Raw genomic sequence first — 10,366 nt, 5'->3', positions numbered from 1 at the left:
AAGAAAATCTGACATTTAAATATTCCCACTATCTTAATTAATAGCTCCCCCATACCTGCTCACTACTGTCATTATATTTCCCGTATCCAAACGTACGTCTTTGTGTTCCCTCATACCAACTCTCCACAGCCCTATGGTACTGACGTAGCTTGTGTTCCGGGCCGTTTTGCCTTGTATGGGCGTGGTCCCGTTTGCTACGTCACAATGGCCAAGATAGTGGGGAGGAATCTGAACTGTTTTGCGAGGTCTAGCAAACCCTGCATTGGCATCCACCAAGCTTACGGATATTAATCCATCATGCAGGTGAACTGTGCGGTTTGATAGATCAATTTTGACATGGTTTGACTGGAGAAAGTCTAAACCAAGAATGATGGTATGATGTAATGATGTGAAGACATGAAACTCCTGGGAATAAGAAGCATGGCCTATGTTAAGTTGTAGAGTGACTAAACCTAACACAGGATGGCGTTCTCCTCCTACACCAAGAATCTCTGTTAGATGAGATTTCTGAAGGTGAGACTCAGTGAGTCCTATTTTCTTCAGAAATTTCATATGAACACAGCTGATTGTTGCTCCAGTGTCTATCAATGCTGTTGTTTTGACTTGTCTGACCTTAACTTGAATGGTGTTTTTAGATAATGGGGCTACAAGAGATACATGATGTTGTTTAGAGTTAGTAGAGGATTGGGAAGTAGGGGTAGTATGCCTAGTGGGTGGGTCAGATGGTTTAGATTGTTTCAATGGGTGCCTGATTCTAGGTGGATCCTTGGAATCAGGCACGCTTCCCTATTGATTATCTATCTTAGACAGAAGAACCTGGTAACATACAGATGTATGGTGACCTTTCTTTCTACAAACGTTGCAAATGGTATGCAGATGGGGACAGTAATTACGCTGAGAACAATACCCACCACATCCTGAGCATCTTTCTCTGTTGTTTCTGCTGGATGGTCGGAGTTGCTCTCGTCTGAAGTCACGTGGCCTGTGCTGCGACTGTGGACTGGCATAAGATGACTGATGACCTTGTCTTGAGCTGTAGTCATCAAGTCGAGGTGGTGACTGCTAAGTCTATCATTTGGTTAAGCATTTACGGCATTGAAATTATACAATATGTTAAATACACGAGTAACGCTAGAATGCCGTAAATGTAAATGTTAACAGTTCCTGTATGAAATGTTGTAGCTAGTATAACATGAAATACCCCCCAGTCGCTTATTATTCACAATTCGTTTTTGTACCTTATTTATTAGAACAGTCCTGTGAAGAAAGTTTAAACCAGTCGCTATCAATTCATGTATGGTTGTCAATTATATATTTAATGTAACAAGTCATTGAATGTATCTATCTTGTAATGTAATATTGTTTAAATATCTCTCTATATATTAAATTCCACTCTGCCACGAATAAAGACTTCAAGGGACTCAGCAGCCTTCTCTCTGTTTTAAAGGTGACAGCCGAGTAATCAGCTCTACCAAGTTAATTCCCCCACTATCTTGGCTATTGTGACGTAGCAAACGGGACCACGCCCATACAAGGCAAAACGGCCCGGAACACAAGCTACGTCAGTATCATCATATCAACTCACCACTGTTATAATAATATCATCACATCACAGTCTTCATACTCTTTCATACCAACTTACCAGTCAGAATATTCCCTCATACTAACTCACCACGGCCTTCTTGTTTCACATAAACTCCCCATATGCACATGTCTTCCTATCTCCTTTATACCAACTCACAAGTGTTAATTATAAGTTTCCCTCATACCAGCTCAAGGTTACCACATTCCACACATCTCACACATGCAAACTTACCGGGTTATCAGTTTCCCTCATACCAGCTCAAGGTTACCACACTCCACAGATCTCACACATGCAAGCTTACCGGGTTATCAGTTTCCCTCATTCCAGCTCAAGGTTCCCACAGTCCACACATCTCACCCATGCAGATTGTTCGGGTTATCAGTTTCCCTCATACCAGCTCATGGTTACCACAGTCCACACATCTCACCCATGCCAACCTACCTGGGTTATCAGTTTCCCTCATTCCAGCTCAAGGTTACCACACTCCACACATCTCACCCATGCCAACTTACCGGGGTTATCAGTTTCCCTCATTCCAGCTCAAGGTTACCACAGTCCACACATCTCACACATGCAGATTGTTCGGGTTATCAGTTTCCCTCATTCCAGCTCATGGTTACCACAGTCCAGACATCTCATCCATGCCAACCTACCTGGGTTATCAGTTTCCCTCATACCAGCTCAAGGTGACCACAGTCCACATATCTCACCCATGCCAACCTACCTGGGTTATCAGTTTCCCTCATACCAGCTCAAGGTTACCACAGTCCACATATCTCACCCATGCCAACTTACCTGGGTTATCAGTTTCCCTCATACCAGCTCAAGGTTACCACAGTCCACATATCTCACCCATGCCAACCTACCTTGGTTATCAGTTTCCCTCATACCAGCTCAAGGTTACCACAGTCCACATATCTCACCCATGCCAACTTACCTTGGTTATCAGTTTCCCTCATACCAGCTCAAGGTTACCACAGTCCACATATCTCACCCATGCCAACCTACCTTGGTTATCAGTTTCCCTCATACCAGCTCATGGTTACCACAGTCCACACATCTCACCCATGCTAACCTACCTTGGTTATCAATTTCCCTCATACCAGCTCATGGTTACCACAGTCCACATATCTCACCAATGCCAACCTACCTGGGTTATCAGTTTCCCTCATACCAGCTCAAGGTTACCACAGTCCACATATCTCACCCATGCCAACCTACCTTGGTTATCAGTTTCCCTCATACCAGCTCAAGGTTACCACAGTCCACATATCTCACCCATGCCAACCTACCTTGGTTATCAGTTTCCCTCATACCAGCTCAAGGTTACCACAGTCCACATATCTCACCCATGCCAACCTACCTTGGTTATCAGTTTCCCTCATACCAGCTCAAGGTTACCACAGTCCACATATCTCACCCATGCCAACCTACCTGGGTTATCAGTTTCCCTCATACCAGCTCAAGGTTACCACAGTCCACATATCTCACCCATGCCAACCTACCTGGGTTATCAGTTTCCCTCATACCAGCTCAAGGTTACCACAGTCCACACATCTCACACATGCAGATTGTTCGGGTTATCAGTTTCCCTCATTCAAGCTCATGGTTACCACAGTCCACACATCTCACCCATGCCAACTCACCACAGTTCCTCCGTCATGAAGTTGACAAACTTTGTTAACGTTATAACTGAAATAATGTTTTAGAAGCGTAAATACTCTGACTTCCGTCTTCATATTTACTGGACACAAGATCAACACTCAAACCAAATATCCAATCTGCAGCCACGCTGTTTCAAGGTACATTTGTTTCCATAAGATCTCAAATTGGAATCTTTATAACCAATTAAAGTATCGTTAGTGCCTTACAAACCAATCTGGACAGGCCATTCCGTCTGCAGCCGCCTCGAGGAGTTTATCTCTATCAAACTAACGGTACGAGTGCAACTTAAAACTTCATCAACAACAGAGTCAACAGCTCGAGAAGAAATGTTTATATTTTAACGCCATTGGTATTTTTTATCCTTGGATGTCATCAATCTGTGCAACCGTTTACATCCCGAACATAAAGGACTAAGGGGAGGAAAACTTGAAGCAATATCAACGTTTAACGCATGAATCAATAACTGACTAAGCATAAGAGACAGCGTTCTTCGGCTTCTTTGAGGCACTTCCGTTGTACGGTGATAAGGACGAGTTGTAAAGTATGATCTCTGGTTATATGGCATACTAGCCCAGAATAGATCGCTGTAAGCTCAATGCTATTGTATTTGACTTCTTTGATGATCAGCCGTGTGTTTACCTTCATCAAAACAATCTTACTGTCAGAGTGCGCCAAGGGCCATCTTGATATATTTGGTTGTTAATATTTTACAGACATTGCACGTTAAAGTATTTCTCAAAGATCAAATGACGTGAAACATTTAAGGCTCTACGCCAAAGAATACGACTCAATCAAACAGAAATACAAACGTCGCGCTGGAAAATATAGTTTACTGACGTATATAAAGTTGACAATGTAATGTCAGTGTACTTTAATATACACAATACTTGTACGTGTATCAAACAATGTCAATTTCAGGTACATATATAACCTTTATTTTTTACCATCAGCTGCAATTTCCTTTCTATGCCCAGTAGGCCTACAGGTACAACATATGAGTGTGAATTTTACACGATAAATGACATTTCCATTGGACAAGAAGCCGTTCAGAAGACCACGAAACTGACGTTCATAAGCGTTATATAAACGAGCCATTTCGACGAGTTTTTCACGTGACTGTATTCTTGAAATAACTGAAAATACTGATCGTCTACTTCTAAATTCCAGGAAAGCCCTTTGGAAGTCCCCTCCACGAATAATGACAGAAACGTTGCGTGCGATGATTTGGACACTTTAATTTCAACTCAGCGTTTTCCGCACACATTTGTGTTAACCAGTGATTAACCAGTAAGTCACACTGCAGTATCGACACGATCCGTGCCTAGACTGGTAGTGACTGTCATCGACATTGTACAGCAGTCTATGAATTTACCTCAGTATCTATTCGACACATATTTACGATCACCTCTGAGTGACCGGCGACCTGATCGCCACAGGTTTATTGACAACTTCCCGAGGTACATTACATTTCTCGTTACTGATGTGTTCCGGGTAGACTAACCTCTAGAAACTAGCTTATAACATTTCGGAAATACGTTTTTGATTATAAAACATGGTAACAGCTAATCAGTCAAATATTTTATCCATGGTGTACAGTAAACATGATATAATGGTATCGTCGATATAATATGCGGCTTCTGGTACCGGTTCGATTCCCCACATATGTGTGAAGCCAATTCCTGGAGGCCCAAGCCGAGGAATAATATGTAACGTCACTCAATGTCATGGCAGATGCATGTGCTATACGACATAATCACATTGTCTTCCCTGGTGAAGGTGTGCGCCATGTGGTAAAATACGTCGATCAACCCACGTATGTACACTAATATGTCAGCAGAATCCTTCAAGCGCTTTACGATCCGTCGCGCCTTTGTCTTTGATCTTATATTTTCGGACTAACCTATTTTATTAGGGAGGATACATCGGGTTGTGAGCAAGAGTAATAGACATCGGGGTTTAGTGTCGCTCTGAAATGCATTAACGGTTTTTAGTGTAACAAAGATGTAAACCTTTATGGAATTTTATCCCTGAGTGAGTATCACGACGTGTCAGCTTAATGTGATGCATGTCTCAGACGTTTACCACTTTGGTTCTGACAAAACTAGAAACATAATCTGGGTGAACAGGGATTCGAACCTACGATCATAGGGTTCTGACGTGCATAGCGAAATACGTCGCCTTAAATCAATTCTATGATTTGAACTCAACGCCCGATGTGAGCTGACAAAACCAAGAATAATAATTAGTGCGAATTTTACATTCGAATCACGATCATCGGATTCTGGCACATCTGTGGGGCGCAACTCTGCACGCACCTTAGACACCTTGGTTATACTGCCGCTAAAACATAGGATCCATAAGTATCTGTATATTACGGGAGACAGATGCATCAACCTTGAATAGACAAACCGGTGTCTGACTATATACTGGAAACAGATTCAACCCACACTCTGTAGCCGAGTATCTCACAGAAAAGAGTATGTATACTTTTAACAAATGACTGGTGGGAACTCAGGAGCTCAATTGTTTTGTCATTCCAGACAATGATAGCCTGTACATTTGATGATATGCTCAATGAGTCTGTATTTACACAAGTATTATGAACGTAGGTAGTGTTTCTGTCATCGTCTGAAGTGTTAAAATCTAGGGGATTGCAGACCGACATCGGCTCTCAAAAGGAGCAAGAGTTGTCGGGATCAACTGACCATTGTAAGTCATCTGATTTCACTTTAAACCGACTGCACACTGCTTATTAAGCAAAGCGCAACAACGTCGTTGGAAACAGCAGAACAGCAGTCGGCTATAGCCAGGGTATTCAAGGTGTCCCCAAAGCAACATCTTTCAAGTTTGATTTCGGTACCCTGGTACATTGTAACATGGTAAAACACCCCACTGTCACAAAGCCTACACAGCAACGCTTCATGACGGATGTTTTTATATGAGGCAATTGTGTACAACAATAAGATCAGGGACTGCAAAGGAAATCTGACCTTGTGGAACCGCCTTCGTGACGCATGTCCCGAAGCCACAGTCATTGCTTTGACGAAAAAAAAAGGTCAGCTGCCACTCAGAGTATTGCCTGACCAGCGCTAGAGTCCAGATTTACGCTGCACATCCTGTCGGGAGAGCTAAGGTTACCACAAGTGATGAACGTCCTGCCGCTTTCTACATACGGGTGTTAGCTGGGTTTGATGGCGGCAGCGTAATGATGTGGGTGAATTCTTCCACATTTGTAACAAAAACCTGGTGCAAATTCTACAGACCACGTTGTCCCCATTATGTACACTGTTAACTTTACCTTTCAAACAAAGAACGTGTAGATGTAACAACACGATTCTACGGAACCACAACGTGTAGGTCCTCTCATGAAGCTCCAACACGACGGATTTGAACCAGATAGAACGCCTGTAGGACGAGTTGAATCGCCGCGTATGACAAGTCATCTTGAACAGCAGTAATTCATCATCTTGCTCGTGCTATACAGGCCTCTTGGAATGACATTTCCTACCGTGTTGTCTGAACTAATATTTTGTCCATTTGACGCTAATGGGGGACACACGAGATATTGAGTCTCATGACCTTGACCGTAGTCAATGTGCATGTAATGTCTTCATACTAGACACGTGTTCAATTGCAATATTGATCTGTTTGCAATTTGTCATCACTTATCAGGTTTTTAGATATGCAGCAAATGTGTGTATCTTCCCAATGCTAGAAATATGGTTATCCGTTTCCTTTTCGAGGAGAACATGTATATTTGACGTTGCGAATTGGAGGTGACGTTGTTCTTATTCTCATAATCCTATTAACACATTTTGATATGTAAAGAATAGAAATACAGTGAGTCATAGAATGATCTAATTTCACATGATGTATTTGCACCAACTCATACGAAACACTGCAAACACGAAAACGTCGTTTTTTTTCCGTATATGGTCATTCGACGGAAAAACGACGTTATTTGGACGTTTTCAAACCATCGTTTTTCCGTCCAAATAACGTCGTTATTTGACATCGGAATTTACTGGGAGAGAACGATAGCGTTAAGCTCCTCCCTTTCTTGATTGACATTGTCAATCAAGTAACAGTGTCTACCGGTATTTCTACTTCTCAGATTTCATTGGTCAGTCCCCGCGTGTTAGATTACAGGCCCGCGTTTGACGCTGCACTCGAAGCGCTTAGCGGAAGTACTGAAATCAATCGTTCTGCGCATGCGGATTACTTAATGCCTTGACCAAATTTTCCGTTCTGTGCATGCGCGATTTCGCGTATTGCTTCCTAGATTTAACGTCACCACTATTTGACAATGGTTCATAAACACAGTCACGTGAAGGTTCGGAATCGTAACGAGTAACTCCATTTAAATTGAAGAGGATTCCCAGTGATATGGGAGATTCCAAGATGAAACTATTCTATGGCCATCTAGGCTGCCACCCAAACCGATCTAAACGGGACCCGATAGCTTATTGTATGCTATATAGTCATATGGAAGTGGACAAGAACTATACATTGTATTCCGGCCGATTGTTCTTGCATTTACTTATAAGTCAGGAAAATGGACTTAAAAGGGGAGTTGTTGAATGTAATTATTTTAACTATTAAATGTTGCCTATACACTAATCTGGACGAACTTCTCATTGTTCTGTTTATGTCATTCTATATACTATTAGTATGTTACCGTTCTAAAGTCAACCTCTCACATAACATTATATTGTTCATAGTATCAAGTTTAATCAACAATATCAAGAGCAGCGATTTAAACCACTGAAACACCCAAACACAAGCCTGTTATCAAGCGCTAGTGCAGACGTGATGCATCGTAAAAACTGTATCGTGATATCTTCAGAAATTCAATTATACTACGAGATAGTACGGCTAACGCTGACTCACCGGTGGAACAAAGACAATATCGCTAATACAGATATAACGTATTTGAATGTTAATACTAAAGACAAACAATCATTATTTTTGCAGTGACGATATAACACGTATACACGTTTATTGTTAACTTTCATCAGTTTTGCTCTTCATTTTAATAACTTTGTTTTCACATATATATGTAGCAATACCCGACAAGCATGTCATACATAATTATGGGGCAGTTTTCAATCTTGTACTGACTTACTCTGGTGTTAATGAGCGAAGTTTATTGGCTTGTTTGTAAAACCCCGTTTTTCTTGTAATCCTATTATTACTTAGTTTAATTCTATCTAATGACACCCTGTTCTCTGGATCATGGCTCCGTGACTATCCATAACAATTAAGATGAACATTCAGTTCAAGTAAATGAATGAGTTTGTTTTGACGCTACAGTCAGTCAAAAAGCCAATGCTGTGAGGTTTGATAACACACTTCTACCAGGTCGAACATCGTGGATCCTCATTTTCTGCCTAAAGAGTATCATAGTTCATATGCTAATCCATCTGCGAATACCCTCCCACTCAAGATGACCTTACTTGTTGCTAAATCTATCATCTATCCCCCTAATCTCACCCGCCCCCACCCCCCACACGCACGCACGCACGCAAACACGCACACACGCACACACGCACACACGCACACACACACACACACACGCACGCACGCACGCACGCACGCACACACACACACACACACACAAACCACTGACCTAAATAACCTTGACAGGAAATACTGCTGATAGCCTCTGGTCAACTCAGCCGCGCCACCGCAGAATGTTCGTCCAACTCTGCAGGGGGCATTCTCAGTGGCTTCAACCGCGCACAAATGTTTTCGCCTTGCATCCAAGATGGTGGACAAGTGAAATCGTATGAAATTTGGCTATTTTAGGTCCTATCTCTTTTTTGATTACCCAATAAAGTCAATTCATAGTTACACGGTTGTGAAGAAGCTTACAACTTTATAAGACTTATTCATCTCATTCCAAAAAAAGCTACTCGCGCTCACATAAAGTTGTAGTTATTATGTCACTGTTTTATTTCTTTAAAAATATATTACATGTTCAACAATAACAGTTAAGATGAACATTCAATTTCCGATATAAGTAAATGAATAAGTGTGTTTTACGCCACAATCAGTCAAAAACCAACGTTGTCCGGTCTGATGACACACAATCTACCAGGTAGCACATTGTGTACACCCTATCCCCATTGAAGTCTCCACTGTGGGTATTCCTGGGGACGAAAAGGCCCCATGTACCTAGGAATTTCATCAATACATTCATGCGCGGCATTCTCTGCCTAAAGAAGATCATATAGTTAACATGCTAATCCAACTCGAACTACCATCCCGCTCAAGATGAATGTTTTATGTAACATCCAACAGGCCCACATTTTCGCACGCACGCACGCACGCGCACACACATATTTGGATTTACCAATTACGAAGCTCCTCCAAGTCATCATCAATATCCGTATATGTCTGTGATATCATTACCCATCCAAAGCCGAATATGCATTTATTGTGTTTTCTTGACAACAAATGTTATAATTGGGATAACACTTTCTGAGTAAAGTACAGATTCTCGTACTTTCTTGGGTTGAGCCCCGTCCGGGATTTGAACCCACACTGTGAGTGAGGCACCCAATCGCCAGAACACAAAGTTGGCGATCTAACCCAGCCACCGAACCAAAAATGTTAGTCGAGATGACGTATACTTTGTGTACTCCTCTGACAAGAGAAAAATGGCACGGCTTCTATGACCGAAAGCTTTGAACCAACAATGCCTTTAAGAAAGTGGTCAACAGTAACACACATTATATTTGGATACCACTTTCTCAGTAAACTACATATTTTTAGGGTGGAGATAATAGACGTTGATGGTTGATTATCAATTGACAAATTAAAGCCAAAACTTAACTTATGAATGATTGGTAATGGGAAATGGACAATGGGCAAACGGGAGGCGGGGTAATCAGCGCCATGCCAGTTAACTGTTGGCTTCCCTTGTTGCGTTCCCTTCTTTGCTATCTTTTTACTTTTGTTGTTCTTACAGGTACAAATATATGTTCTCTGCCTCATAGCATTTAATAAGATGCACCTGATGAAGGAGAAAGTATATATTCCGAAACGCAGTGTTCCTCCGTTGACATCCATAAATATTTTTCCTTGTGTGTATCAGTTCTTAATGCCCTTCAA

This window comes from Haliotis rufescens, unplaced genomic scaffold (genome assembly GCF_023055435.1).
Source record: "Haliotis rufescens isolate VD_foot unplaced genomic scaffold, xgHalRufe1.0.p SCAF_83, whole genome shotgun sequence".
Taxonomy (NCBI): domain Eukaryota; kingdom Metazoa; phylum Mollusca; class Gastropoda; order Lepetellida; family Haliotidae; genus Haliotis; species Haliotis rufescens.
The sequence above is the reverse complement of the archived record's forward strand: the minus strand, read 5'-3'. Positions refer to the sequence as shown.